The following is a 13,363-nucleotide window of genomic DNA, read 5'->3' as shown; positions in this document are numbered from 1 at the left end:
GAGAGATTTGGGGTTCAAGTACACAAATCACCAAAATTATTCAAAAGCCCATTGGGCTGTTGGCCTTTATCTCAAGAGGGCTGGAATACAAAGGGGTGGAAATTATGCTTCAATTGTTTGGAGCTCTGGTTCGACCCCATCAGGAGACTGTCTTAAGTTCTGGGCACCGAACGTCAGGAAGGATATATTGGCCTAGGAGGGGGAGCAGCACAGATTCACCAGAATGATACAGGGGCTTAAATCGCTACATTATAAGGACAGGTTGCATAAAATTTGCTTGTATTCCCTTTAATTTAGAAGGTTGTGGGGAGTTCTGATCGAGGCGTTTAAAATGATCAGGGGATTAGATAGGGGAGATACGGAGAAACTATTTCCTCTGGTGGGGGAATCCAGAGCAAGGGGGCTAATCTTAAAATTATAACGAGGCTGTTCAAGGGAGATGTCAGAAAGCATTTCTTCTCAAAAAGTGTCGTAGAAATCTGGAACCGTCTCCCCCAAAAGGCTGTGGATGCTGGGGGTCAATTGAAGCTTTAAAGACTGAGATTGATAAGGTTTTTGTTGGGTGAGGGGATCAAAGGATACGGAACAAAGGCGAGTAAATGGAGTTGAGGTCCAGATGAGCCACCATCTAATAGAATGGTGGAACAAGCTGGAGGGTCTGAATGGCCTCCTCCTGTTCCTATGCTTATGAGTGATTAATGTTAGCGGTCTGGCAAGCAGCACAAGTGGGGTCTAATAGCGTCGACCCCGCCCCCCACAACAGCTTGTTTCAACAACAATTTGCCCCTGTGCTAGATCCTGCGGTAAACTTTAAAGAGAGGTGTGAAATATTAGATAAGGTGAACATAACGAGAGAGGAAGTAATGGAAGGACTGGAATCCTTGATTGTTGATAAGTCACCAGGGCCGAATGGATTGTTTCCGAAGCTCTTGACGAAAGCCAGGGAGGAAATAGCGGATGCTCTGAGGATCATTTTCCAAACCTCACTCGATGCAGGGGAGCTCCCGCAGGACTGGAATACTGCAAACGTAGTACCATTGTTTAAATAGGGTATGAGGGAAAGGCCGAACAATTATAGGCCGGTCAGTCTTACCTCGGTGGTGGGCAAACTATTAGAATCAATACTGAGAGATAGGATAAACTGTCACTTGGAAAGACATGGTTTTATCAGGGATAGTCAGCATGGATTTGTTCAGGGAAGGTCATGCCTGACAAATCTGATTGAATTCTTTGAGGAAGTGACAAGGAGGATTGATGAGGGTAGTGCAGTGGATGTTGTCTACATGGAATTTGGTGAGGAATTTGACAAGGTCCCACATGGCAGACTGGTCAGAAAGGTAAAAGTCAATGGGATACAGGGAAATGTGGCAAATTGGATCCAAAAATTGGCTCAGTAACAGGAAACAAAGGGTCAAAGTCGATGGATGTCTTTGCGAATGGAAATCCGTTTCCGGTGGTGTGCCACGGGGCTCAGTGTTGGGTCCCTTGCAGTTTGTGGTATGTATTAATGATTTGGACTTGAATGTCGGGGGCATAATTGGCAAATCTGCAAGCAACACAAAAATTGGATGTGTGGTTGATAGTGAAGAGGATAGCTGTAGACTCCAAGAAGATATCAATGGGTTGGTGGTGTGGGCGGAAAAGTGGCAAATGGAGTTCAACCCGGAGAAGTGTGAGGTAATGCACTTAGGGAAGGCAACCAGTAAAAGGGAATACGCAATAAACGGGAATATATTGAGAGGGGCAGAGGAAGTGAGAGACCTTGGAGTGTATGTGCACAGGTCCCTGAAGGTGGCAGTGCAGGTAGATAAGGTTGTGAAGAAGGCACACGGAATGCTCTCCGTTCTTAGCCGAGGTATAGAATACAAAAGCAGGGATGTAATGATGGAACTATATAAAACGCTGGTAATTCCACAGCTGGAGTATTGTGCGCAGTTCTGGTCACCACATTACAGGAAGGACGTAATTGCTCTGGAGAGAGTGCAGAGGAGATTTACAAGAATGTTGCCAGGGCTTGAAAATTGCAGCTACAAGGAGAGATTGGATAGGCTGGGGTTGTTTTCCTTGGAGCAGAGGAGGCTGAGGGGAGACTTGATTGAGGTGCACAAAATCATGAGGGGCTCAGGTTGAGGAGGCAGGAAGTAACTGTTTCCCCTAGCGGAGAGTTCAAAAACAAGAGGAAATAGATTTAAACTGATTGGCGGAAGGATTGGAGAGGACATGAGGAAAAGCTTTTTTTACCCAGAGGGCGGTGGGTGTATGGAATTCGGTGCCCGAATTGGTGGAAGAAGCAGGGACCCTCAACTCTTTGAAAAAGTACCTGCATCTGCACCTAAAGTGCTGTAAGCTGCAGGGCTACGGACCATGTGCTGGGGGGTGGGATTAGAATGGGCACATGGTTGTTCTTCGAGCTGGCGCGGACACGATGGGCCGAATGGCCATCTTCTGTGCTGAATCTTTTCCATGGTTCTATGGTTCTATCCCTTTTCAAAGCACTGATGTTGTCGCCCTTCCCGTTAGGTATTTTCAGCGCTGAATTTCATTTGCCCCTTTCTATAACTACTTTAATCCAAATTATATTATGATCACTATTACCCAGATGTTCTCCCAATGAAACTCAGTCCACTTGCCTTACTTCATTCCATAACACTGGATCCAGCACCGCCTCCTTCCTCTTTGGGCTAGAAACATACTGATTAAGAAAGTTCTACAAAACCCATTTTAGGAATGTTTCACCCTCCTTGCCCTTTACGATGTTCCAATATCTAACCCGAAGACAGTTTCCCTTCCTGGGCTTCATTCGATTGAATCTACACTGTGCTCTCTATGGCTTTAATGTAGTTTATATAATGGGATGCACAAAGCTGCACACAATACTCTGGAATTGTGGGCCAACCCATGTTTTGTACAAATTTGTCATTGCTTCTTTATTTTTGGACTGTGTGACCCTACTTATAAAATTCAAAATGCTGTTTGCATTTGTTTATGATTTATGGAGCTGCCGTCACAATTCCATGGAATTATACATTTAAGTACTGAATTCTCACTTTTACTCAACATCATTCGGCGTCTTTTCATTGACTGTATACACAAATTCATTGATTTGCTTCCAATATCTATCACTTTACATTAACATACAACTGCCTCGTGTCTGCTCAATCCAGCCAAGCTGCCTGCATCGTTCTTTAATGTTGTTATCGTCTTCCTCATATTTTGCCAAACCCAGCTTTTGCTTCTCAGCAAAATTAGAGATTGTCTAAGTCTAAATCATCTCTAGAAACAGTGGGAGTTAGTGGGGTTTGGCACATGGACATTCCTTGATTAACCCGAGCACTGCTACCTGCTCCACAGTTTTAGATCTGATGATGGATTCTAAGAGTTTCTCCACAAACAAGATTGGAACCTTTGGTCGACACGTATCCAGTGGATTTCTCTCACCTTCCCGTACCAAAAACAACAATCTAATTTCATACCAAGACACCACAATGTCAGAACATACGGGGCCTTTCTCAATCAGCCCCAGGGAGCAGTGATATCGCAGATTTGATGGCAAAAAGTGAAACAGCCCCTAACCGAAGAGACTAACTATTAAAGCTTCATCCGAGTCATCAGCCAGGGTGCAGTAAAATGAGTTATAACCAAAGAGAAATAAGACAAATAATTAATAAATCTTCATCTTAGTAACTGCAGCTGGTTTCATCTTAGATAGCAGACTCCCTAAAGGTTGCCTCACAGTGGGACAAACCTATTTCAATGTGCTGTGTGTGGACAAACCAATTTATGTTGTTCGATCAAAAAGATTTCTCCGAGTAGCTGCCGATGTTAATGTATCTCATCAAATCCGCCTATTATAGAAATCTCTTTCTGATACAAGAATATTAGCCCAGAAATTACTTTTGCTCGTACTGTGGACAACGAATGAACACATTGCAATGAAAATCAACAACAACTTGCATTCACAGACCGCCTTAAATGTAATAAACATTCCCAAGGGGATTCACAGGGGCTGGAAGTAAAACATTCACAAACGGAATCAGGAGGTATGATGAAATCCTTCGACAAGGAGGGTTTAAGGGGGGTGTAAAACGAGAGACGGAGGGGATAAGGTTGGTTTTAGTTGTGTGAAGGAATGGCCACCAATGGTGGGATGAAGACAGAGGAGGATGTTAAAGTATAACAATAACTACCTGGATTGATAAAGCGCCTTTAACATGGATGAAAATTAAAGGTGCTTCACAGAGATATAATCAGACAAAAATGGACCCCAGCCAAAGAAGGAGATATTCGTAGAGGGACAAAAGCTTGGAGCAAGTGATGGGTAGAAAGAAAGAAAGAAAGTTGCATTTTTTAGCGCATTTCACGATTTCACTATTTCCAAAGTGCTTTGCAGCCGAAGAAATACTATTGTAATGGAAGAAACACAGCCGCCAAACTGCACACAGCAAGATCCCACAAACAGCAATGTGAAATTTAGCAGATCATCTGGTTTTAGTGATGTTGGTTGAGGCATAAATATTGGCCAGATCACCGGGGAGAACTTCCCTGCTTTTCTTCCAATAGTGCCATGGGATTTTGTACATCGACTTGAGGGGACGGACAAGTCCTCGGTTTAACATCTCATCTGAAGGACGGCACCTCTGACAGTGCAGCATTACCTCAGTACAGCACTGAACTGAAGATTTCGTGTTCAAGTGTCTGGAATGGGTCTATGAACCCACAATCTTCACAGCTTCCAACTCCGAGGCAAGAGTGCCACCAACTGAATCACAACTGACACCTGAAAGGGAGTAATGGAGATGGGGAGAGTTTGGGAACACATTCTGGGGCGTGGATGTGGCTGAAGAATAAGCTGCCAAAAGTCGGCCAAAGATAGTGTGGAGACACAAGCAGCCAGGGGTGGAGGAGAAGAGAGAGGGCTGTAAAGCTGGGGGCGGTTGCAGAGATAGGGAGGGGTGAGGCTCTTATGTATTTAAGTTTCTAAGAAAGTAAAAAATAAAAACTTAGGAGACTGGAAGCCAATGCAGCTCAGTGAGGGCTTGGATGATTGGTGAAGGAGTTAGTAAGGGAAAGGTTGCAGACAGCAGAGTTTTGGATGAGTTGAAATTTTTGGAGATGCCGGAGAGGTGAACAAAGGCCAGAGAGGGTAGAAAGGCATGGTAAGGGTTTTAGTAGCAGATTGGCAGGGCGAGTGGAACGGGAGTTATTCCGGACCCGGAAGTAGGCGGTCTTTGTGATGGAGAGGATCTGGGGTCAGAAGCTCAGCACGGGGTCGAATACGACGTCAAAGTTACGATAAGTGAGGAATCTCAATGGGGCACTTTCAGTCTCCGTCCCCTAATATCACCCACAGTCATTTCTAGGTTGCAATCCTCAACCTGCCCTTTAACTCTCCTCGTGATAGAGACTCAGAATTCATATTATAACTGGTAAACTGCAGGACCAGAGTGAAACGGGTCTGGTTGAGACCCTGGATTTGATGGACACGGCGGATAAATCGGTATAAATTTTAAATGAATCGCAAAGAGTGAACATGGCCAATACAATTATATGAAAACTGTAAATGAAGCCGCTCATTATTGTTGGATCAGTCCTGTATGAGCACAGATTTTAACTTTATTCCTGAGAGAGGCCTCATTAAGATAATGTCATGGACTTTGAGATGTTTGTGTTGCATCCACCACATTATTTATATCGGAGTCAAAGCTGCTGATGTCATGTGTTTGTTTAAGTGACTGTAACTAATAGCAATGATCAGGAGTATAACCGTGTCAGTGGAGTCTTGTCCCCTGTATAAATCAGGGTTCATTGGAATGTATCAGCTCAGAGCACCTGCCGGAGTTATGGTTTCCAGAACAACGGAAGTGACTGCTTCTCACAGAAATGGAATATCCAGTAATTTATCAGATAGAAGATATTTACTATCCTGCCCTTGCAGTAATTGGAGTGCCGGGTAAGCTGTTATCTCAGCTGTTAATGGTGTAAATCGGTGATAACTGTGCTGCTGTACTTGGCAAAATATTTTTGCTCCCTGAATGTCTCACACAGTCGCCTGTTCTGTTCTACCAGTTGACTGATGGAGTCTCTGCTCTTTCAGTTACAGGACTGATCAGTAATGATCCTTGTATATCCAACCCTGCCCTTGTTACTGGATAATTGTCTGCACTAAGTGTACTGTTCAATAATGGCATCTCTTCAATTGTAAACTTTCGGTCTTGTAGCAATTCCATTATATCTGTAATGAACTTTTTATGTCCAACCCTGCCATTGTCACTGAATTATTCTCTGTACTAAATGTATTGGAATCAGGTGTCTGGGCTAAGAGCTGGTATCAGACCATCAGGAGCTCGGAACAGTTTCATGTTGTGGAAAGAACGTGTCCTGCAGTATTTTTTCAAAAATGTGTTTTGAGTGATTGATGACGAGACAGCTCACGGTCTCAGTGTTACAAGGAGGCAGCGCAATGTCCTCCCTCCCCAGTAACATGGTTCAGCTTAACTGGGATTTCAATGTATTTATTGGTTCTCACTCTTATGAAATATTATTTCATTGTGTGTATCTGGCGCAGCTCCAAAGTTCTGGCTACTGAACTGAGTTTGCTGCTGACTCTTTCACATCTCCTTCTCTGTATCACGGTGGATGAGTTCATTGTAAAATGCAATGTTTTGAGGGTATGATAAATCAGTTTGCACTGTATCCATTGGAATCCTGAGCCCTTCTATTTATCTGTCGATTTTTTGCAGCAGCGGTGATGTTGGCGTTTTGTGAATTGAACAACAGCTCCATCTATTGGTGTACTTTATAATTACAGGAGAAGGAATTTCAATTATTGTGAGGTCTGTCTGGAAGAGACATTTGATTCTGTTTCTTCCATGATTTGCAGATGAAGTTAACAGTGTAGGTGAACAGGTGGAGACTTGGATCTTCTGTAGTAACATTAAACTATTCCACAGAGGATTCACAATTTAACAAACTGAAACTGAGAATCGGATCCGTGGAACACGGCGCTGGTGAACAGAATGCGCTGCAGGATGTTAGGATTGAATCGGATGTGAAAAGGGGCATTGAGAAAGAGTAGAGATGGCAGAATAACAGATAGAGAAGCGATAGAGACAGAGACGGAGACGGAAAACGAGAGGGAGGGGGAAAAAGAACATGAGAAGAGAGAGAGAAAGAGAGAGAGAATGGGAGAGAGACAGAGATAAAGCGGTCATGCGGTGAATCATTCATCGGAATGAACTGTTGAAGCTTCCAGTGCAATTATGAAGAGGTAATGTGACTTGAAGATGTCAATAGGAAGTTGTCAGATTGTGAGAGTTTTATTGCACTCTCGCTGAGTGTGTTTATCGCTATCAGGACCTCAGTCTATTTTGGTGATTGTTACTTTTCCTTATTCACTGACTGAATAAATAAACATAATTCAAATGTATTTAAAGAATAGAATTCGTGATTTCTTGATCCTAATGAATTATTAGGATACTGTATTCAAAAACTCAGAATCAGCAGAATTCACTGAAGAACGTGGTTGATTTAATTCATAACTTTTAATTTAGTTTTAATTGAATGTGCAAAGTAAATTTAATGAACACATTTTACATCCAACGAGCTGTTCCCTGACACCAATAACCACTGAAGTGAACCGTTCAGTGTATTAGTTGGATTGTGTTAGTGGGACCGATAGATTAGATTTCTTCTCACACTCTGCTGCAGTCTCTCCCTGTGAATCCCAGCCTCTCCAACCACCACATTGAATCCTCTGTCTCCTCATCCATTGCTTCAGTTTATCCGCTTTCCCAAACAATCTGTTCCTAACTCCCCTCCTGCTCCGACATGTCCTTTTCCTTGTCTCCCTCCCAATCTCACTCATTGCCTCTGTCTCCAGCTGCCTCTTCCAATCCGATCCGAAGCCTCAAACTCACGGCCACCGCTTTCGGCCTTTCCCCGTTTTGTGTCAGCCTCTGTCGGTTCTCTTAACCCAGGGCAACAAACCAACTGCACCGCCCCCTGTCCCCTCACCTTTCCGGCCTTCGCTCTCTTTCCCGTCAGTCTGGAGCCCAAATTCGGCTTTAACCCGTTGGATTCCCGCTCGGTAAAACTCCTTCTCCCTTCCCCACCGGCACTGCGCTCTCACTCGGCCCTTCCAGTGGATCCGGTGCTCATTTATTCACTTTCTTTATCGATTTCACAATTCATTATTGATCATTGAGTTTATAAACATCTCTCTGCCCGAAAGCGCTGTCCAGGTGAATGAATCAGTTTCCACCGTTCGATGCAGCAACAAAGCTGGAAATTTAACCCCAGATCCTGTCAAATTGCTGTTTTGGCTCCAGGTCGGATCAGTAATTTCTCTGCTTCCTTTTCTCTCTCTTACAGTTAACTTGGTGGCGATTGTGATCCTGTCCCGAGGAAAGTGCGGGCTCTCCAAGTGTGTCAGTCGCTACCTGCTGGGAATGGCAGCGGCCGATCTCCTGGTCGTTATCACTGATCCGATATTGACACGGGTTGGTCAAATTTATTTCCCCAATTCATTCTTGTTCATTACTCCCGTGTGTCGTCCCATTATGTTCTTGGGTTCTGCAGCCACGGTGGTTTCTGTCTGGCTCACAGTCGCTTTCACCTTTGATCGATTTGTGGCCATTTCTTGTGAGAATCTTAAAACAAAATATTGCACCGAGAAAATGGCGGCTGTAGTTATAGGAACAGTGAGTGTGTTGGGCTGTTCAGAGAGTGTTCCCTGGTACTTTATATATGAACCTTACCTTATAATTGATAATGTTCCCCGGGATTGTGTCTTTAAACTGAACTTCCGCACTTCCCCAGTGTGGACCGCATTTGAGTTCATTCACCTCATTTTAACCCCTTGTGCCCCCTTCTTATTGATTTTGCTGCTCAATGTTCTGACGGTCAGACGTATTTTAGCAGCCAGTCGAGTCCGCAGGGGACTCCGGGGCCGCAGCAATGGAGAGAATCAGAAGGATCCAGAGATGGAGAACCGAAAGAAATCCATAATTTTACTCTTCAGTATATCGGGCATTTTTATCCTATTATGGGTGACCCAGGTTGTAAATAACATTTATCGGCGAATTACAGACATTCGGTATTTTAATTCATTCACTGACCCTCGTTATATCACAGAAGCCACATCAGGAATGCTGCAGCTTCTCAGTTCCTGCACAAACACGTGTATTTATGTCCTGACCCAGGCTAAATTCAGGGAGGAGCTGAAGAACGCGGTGAAATACCCACTCAGTCTAATTGTTAAATTAGTGAAATCATAGAAAGAGCTGAAGGGTTTCAAGCACTAGAACTATTTCTGGCCATTTCATACTCCACCTCCTGCACTTCCCACCGGATGGAAAGTAGATTTTATATTAGCTGAAATAATCTCAAATCTGATTCTTATATTACATCATATTGATAATCTGACCTATTGAGGCGTGATTCGCTCTGCAGACAACACATGAATTGTTGCTCAAACAGGCGGCACCAAAGAGCTCAGCTGGACTTCAACTAAATGGCCGCCCTGCAAAATGGGCAAACCTGTCAATGAAAGTAGGTGCTGTGGGCCTGATCGGAATGGGTGGACTCCATATAAATGGAGAGATAGAATGACAGAGATAGACAGACAGACAGACCAACAAACAGATAGATAGATAGATAGATAGATAGATAGATAGATAGATAGATAGATAGATAGATAGATAGATAGATAGATAGATAGATAGATAGATAGATACATGGAGAGGAAGAGACAGGGTTACACATAGAGATAACCTTACAGATAGAGGCAGATAGAAAGGGGAAATGAGAGACCGTTAGAGCCATAAACAGAGAGAAAAGCAGATAATTGAGAATGAAATCGTGAAGAAAGTGAAAGAAAGGAAGACGTAGAGAAAAAGAAATTGAAAGTGATTGACGAGCAGAAAGGGGCAGAGAGAAAAGGAGAGTTAACAAGTTAGAGAAAGACGGAAAGAAACAGAGTAAGTGATTTAGATGGAGAAACAGCTCGAGACAATCAGAAAGAAAAAGAAATAAACAGAAAAGAGGGAGAGAGGGAGAAAGAATAAAGGGCAGAAACAGAGAGGGAACAGGAAGATAAATAGAAAAGACAAGAGAGATGGAAAAAACATGGAAGGAGAAAAATATAATCAGAAAGAAATACAGGGAGAAAAAGCACAAACAGGAAAGGAGCATCTTTCCATGAGAAAACAGAGACAGGAAATGATTAACACAGATTAAGGGAAAGAGAGAGAGTTTACCAGCGAGAGAAAGTTGAGAGAAACAGGTCGACAAATGGTGAAAGAAACTCACAGGTGCAGAAAGAAAGTGGACAGAAAGTGAGAGGCACACAAGGAAAATTACAAAGAGAGATTGAAACAGGGCGATAGAGACAAAAGAAGTGAAGCAAAGAGAACTGGAGAAACAGAAAGAATCAGTGCAAGAGAGTGACAGACAGCAAAAGAGACAAAGTGAGACAACAAAAGAAAGAGGCGGATATTTTCTGGTCTACAAATGGCAATGTAATTCATTAAAACGGAATTTGTACAGTGCCCTTTATATTAACACATCTCAAAACACTTTACACAATGAATTAATTCTGAACTGCGGAGACAGCTATGTAAATAAATATGTTTATGAATATAATTACTATATATGTATCTGAACAGAAGAAATGGGTATTTTTATGTTGAAAAAACATCCAATTTTACTGTTACTTTTTCTTCATTTGTATAAAAGATAATGTTGGACTAATGTGCAAGAATTAATTATGCATTTACGTCGTCTGCGTACAACCAAATTAAAGTTGATTGTGAATTCATAAAAAAGAAGGAGATGGAGAAAGTGAAGAGAGAAATAAAGAAAAGGAGAGACAGAACAGAGAGAGTGAAAGGCAGAGCGAAAGAGAGAGAAAGAGTTGAAAAGGGGGTGAGAAGGCAAAAAAGACAGAGATAGACAGAGAGAGTGGGGAGAGAACGAGCGAGAGGGACAGCGAGGCAAATGGAAAGAAGAGATAAAGATGGAAGACAGAAACATAGAGATATAAAGAGAGAAGCAAAGGGTGACAGAGAACAATGTAGAAATGGAACAGTGATACAGAGATAGAAATTAAAAGAGGGTGAAGTAACAAGACAGAAAAATGCCAGAAAGAAGACTGAGAAAGATAAATATATTGACAGAGAGACAGAACCAGTGAAAGACAGACAGATAAAAAAAAGAGCAAGGTCGAGCCAGGAATGTGATTAACACACAGAGAGCACGAAATAATCATAAAACAACTCATTGTAATCAGCTTGGAGTGGGTGAGTGCAGAAGCAGAACAGCAGGAGATGAAGCAGGCGAGCCAGTTAATGTCTGTTCTGGGGGAACAGATTTTGGGTTTAATTTTGACAGTTGTAAAGATGATGCCTGGAGGCTGCACAATAAAGTCGCTCAGTCTTGTGTAACTGACCCTGCCCTTTATTTACAGCAGGAGTTTTACCAGCTGCTCTGTACAGTGTGTAACTTTCCCAGTGACCTGCTGTATTCTGTATTAAATCAGCCTGTACTCTTACCCCTTCTGTTGTGTTAGTAAACTGGACAGGGTCCCACAGCACTGCAACAAAAAGCAAAATATTCCAAATCTGAAAGAACAAAGTTTATCGTTTCGGGCGTGGAGAATCTTCTTCATCAAAATTCTTCCAATCAGAAAAATAGACGTGGGCAATCTACACGTATATACATTAAAAAAAACAATATTTATGTATGCAAAAAGCACAAATCAAGAGAGGAATCATGGGTTGAGGGGTGTATCAGATTATCTCAGTCAAATGACCCCATGCAGAATGAGAAAGATAGAAAGTCTTGCATGTCAATCGCGCCTTTCCCAGTGTCACGTTGTCCCAAAGCGCTTTACAATCTATGACATACTTTTAACTGTACTCACTGTTGTAATGCAGGCAGCCAATTTGAGCACAGCAAGCTCCCATAAACAGCAATGAAGAACATGATGAGATAATCTATTTTAGGTCTTGGTTGAGTGATAAATATTGGCCAGGACATCGGGGAGAACTCCACTGCTCTTCTTCGAATAGTACCATGGGATCTTTTACATCCACCTGTGAGGGCCTCAGTTTAACGACTCAACCGAAAGACGGCATCTCCAACAGTGCAGCGCTCCCTCAGTACTGCACTGGAGTGTCAGCCGAGATTTTCTGCTCAAATCCCTGGAGTGTGAACTGTGGCCAGGCAAGGACCATTTTTTACCAATCAATATTTGAAAGTTAAGCGTCCAGCAATCAGGCATCAGCTCATGTAACCTGAACTCCAGGTTACAACATTTCTCTCAAAATGATAGCTGATTTTATTTTCATCCGCCATTTGTGCAGTGTCCATAAAATAAGGTAAACGGAATAAAATGAAAACAAAAAATATTCTTCATGATAACATGAATCAATACCAGCAGTGGTAATATAGGGAATGGCATCAAATAGGGAATGAGAGATGCATGTAACAAGGGCACTGTAGTAATCATGGGTGACTTTAATCTACATCTTGACTTGGCCAAACCAAATTGGTAATAATACTGTGGAGGATGAATTCCTGGAGCGAGTCTGAGATGGTTTTTTAGACCAGTACGTTGAGGAGACAACTCGGGAACAGGCTATCCCTAATTGGATATTGTGCAATGAGAAGGGGTTAATTAATGATCTTGTTTGCGTGGTCCTTTTGGAAAGAATGGCCATAACATGATAGAATTCTTCATTTAGATGGAACGTGAAATAGTCCAATCGAAACTAGGGTCCTAAATCTAAACCAAGGAAACGACGAAGAATGAGGAGTGAGTTGGCTGTGATAGATTGGGGATTACCATGATGGTGGATAGGCAATGGTTAACATTTAAGGAATGAATGCATGAACTGCATCAATTATACATTCCTTTCTGGCGCAAAAACAGAAAAGGAAAAGCGGCCCAAACATGGCTAACAAAAGAAATTAAGCATAAATTTAGATCCAAAGAGGAGTCATATAAAGATGCCAGAAAATGTAGCAAGACTGAGGATTGGGATCAATTTTTAATTCAGCAAAAAAGATTAAAAGGGGAAAATAGAGCATGAGAGTAAACTTGCAAGGAACGTAAAAGCAAACTGTTAAAGCTTCTGCAAGTATGTAAAAAGAAAAAGATTAGTGAAGACAAATGTAGGTGCCTTACAGTCAGAAACGGGAGAATTTATAATGGGGAACAAGGAAATGGGAGAGCAATTAAACAAATACTTTGGTTCTGTCTTCACGGAAGAGGACACAAGCAACTTCCCAGATATGCTCGGGAACCAAGGGTCGAGTGAGAAGGAGGTGTTAAAGGAAATTAGTGTTTGTAAAAGAATAGTGC

The sequence above is a fragment of the Heptranchias perlo genome, unplaced genomic scaffold (assembly GCF_035084215.1).
Source record: "Heptranchias perlo isolate sHepPer1 unplaced genomic scaffold, sHepPer1.hap1 HAP1_SCAFFOLD_56, whole genome shotgun sequence".
NCBI classification, from domain to species: domain Eukaryota; kingdom Metazoa; phylum Chordata; class Chondrichthyes; order Hexanchiformes; family Hexanchidae; genus Heptranchias; species Heptranchias perlo.
Note: the sequence above shows the minus strand (reverse complement) of the source record.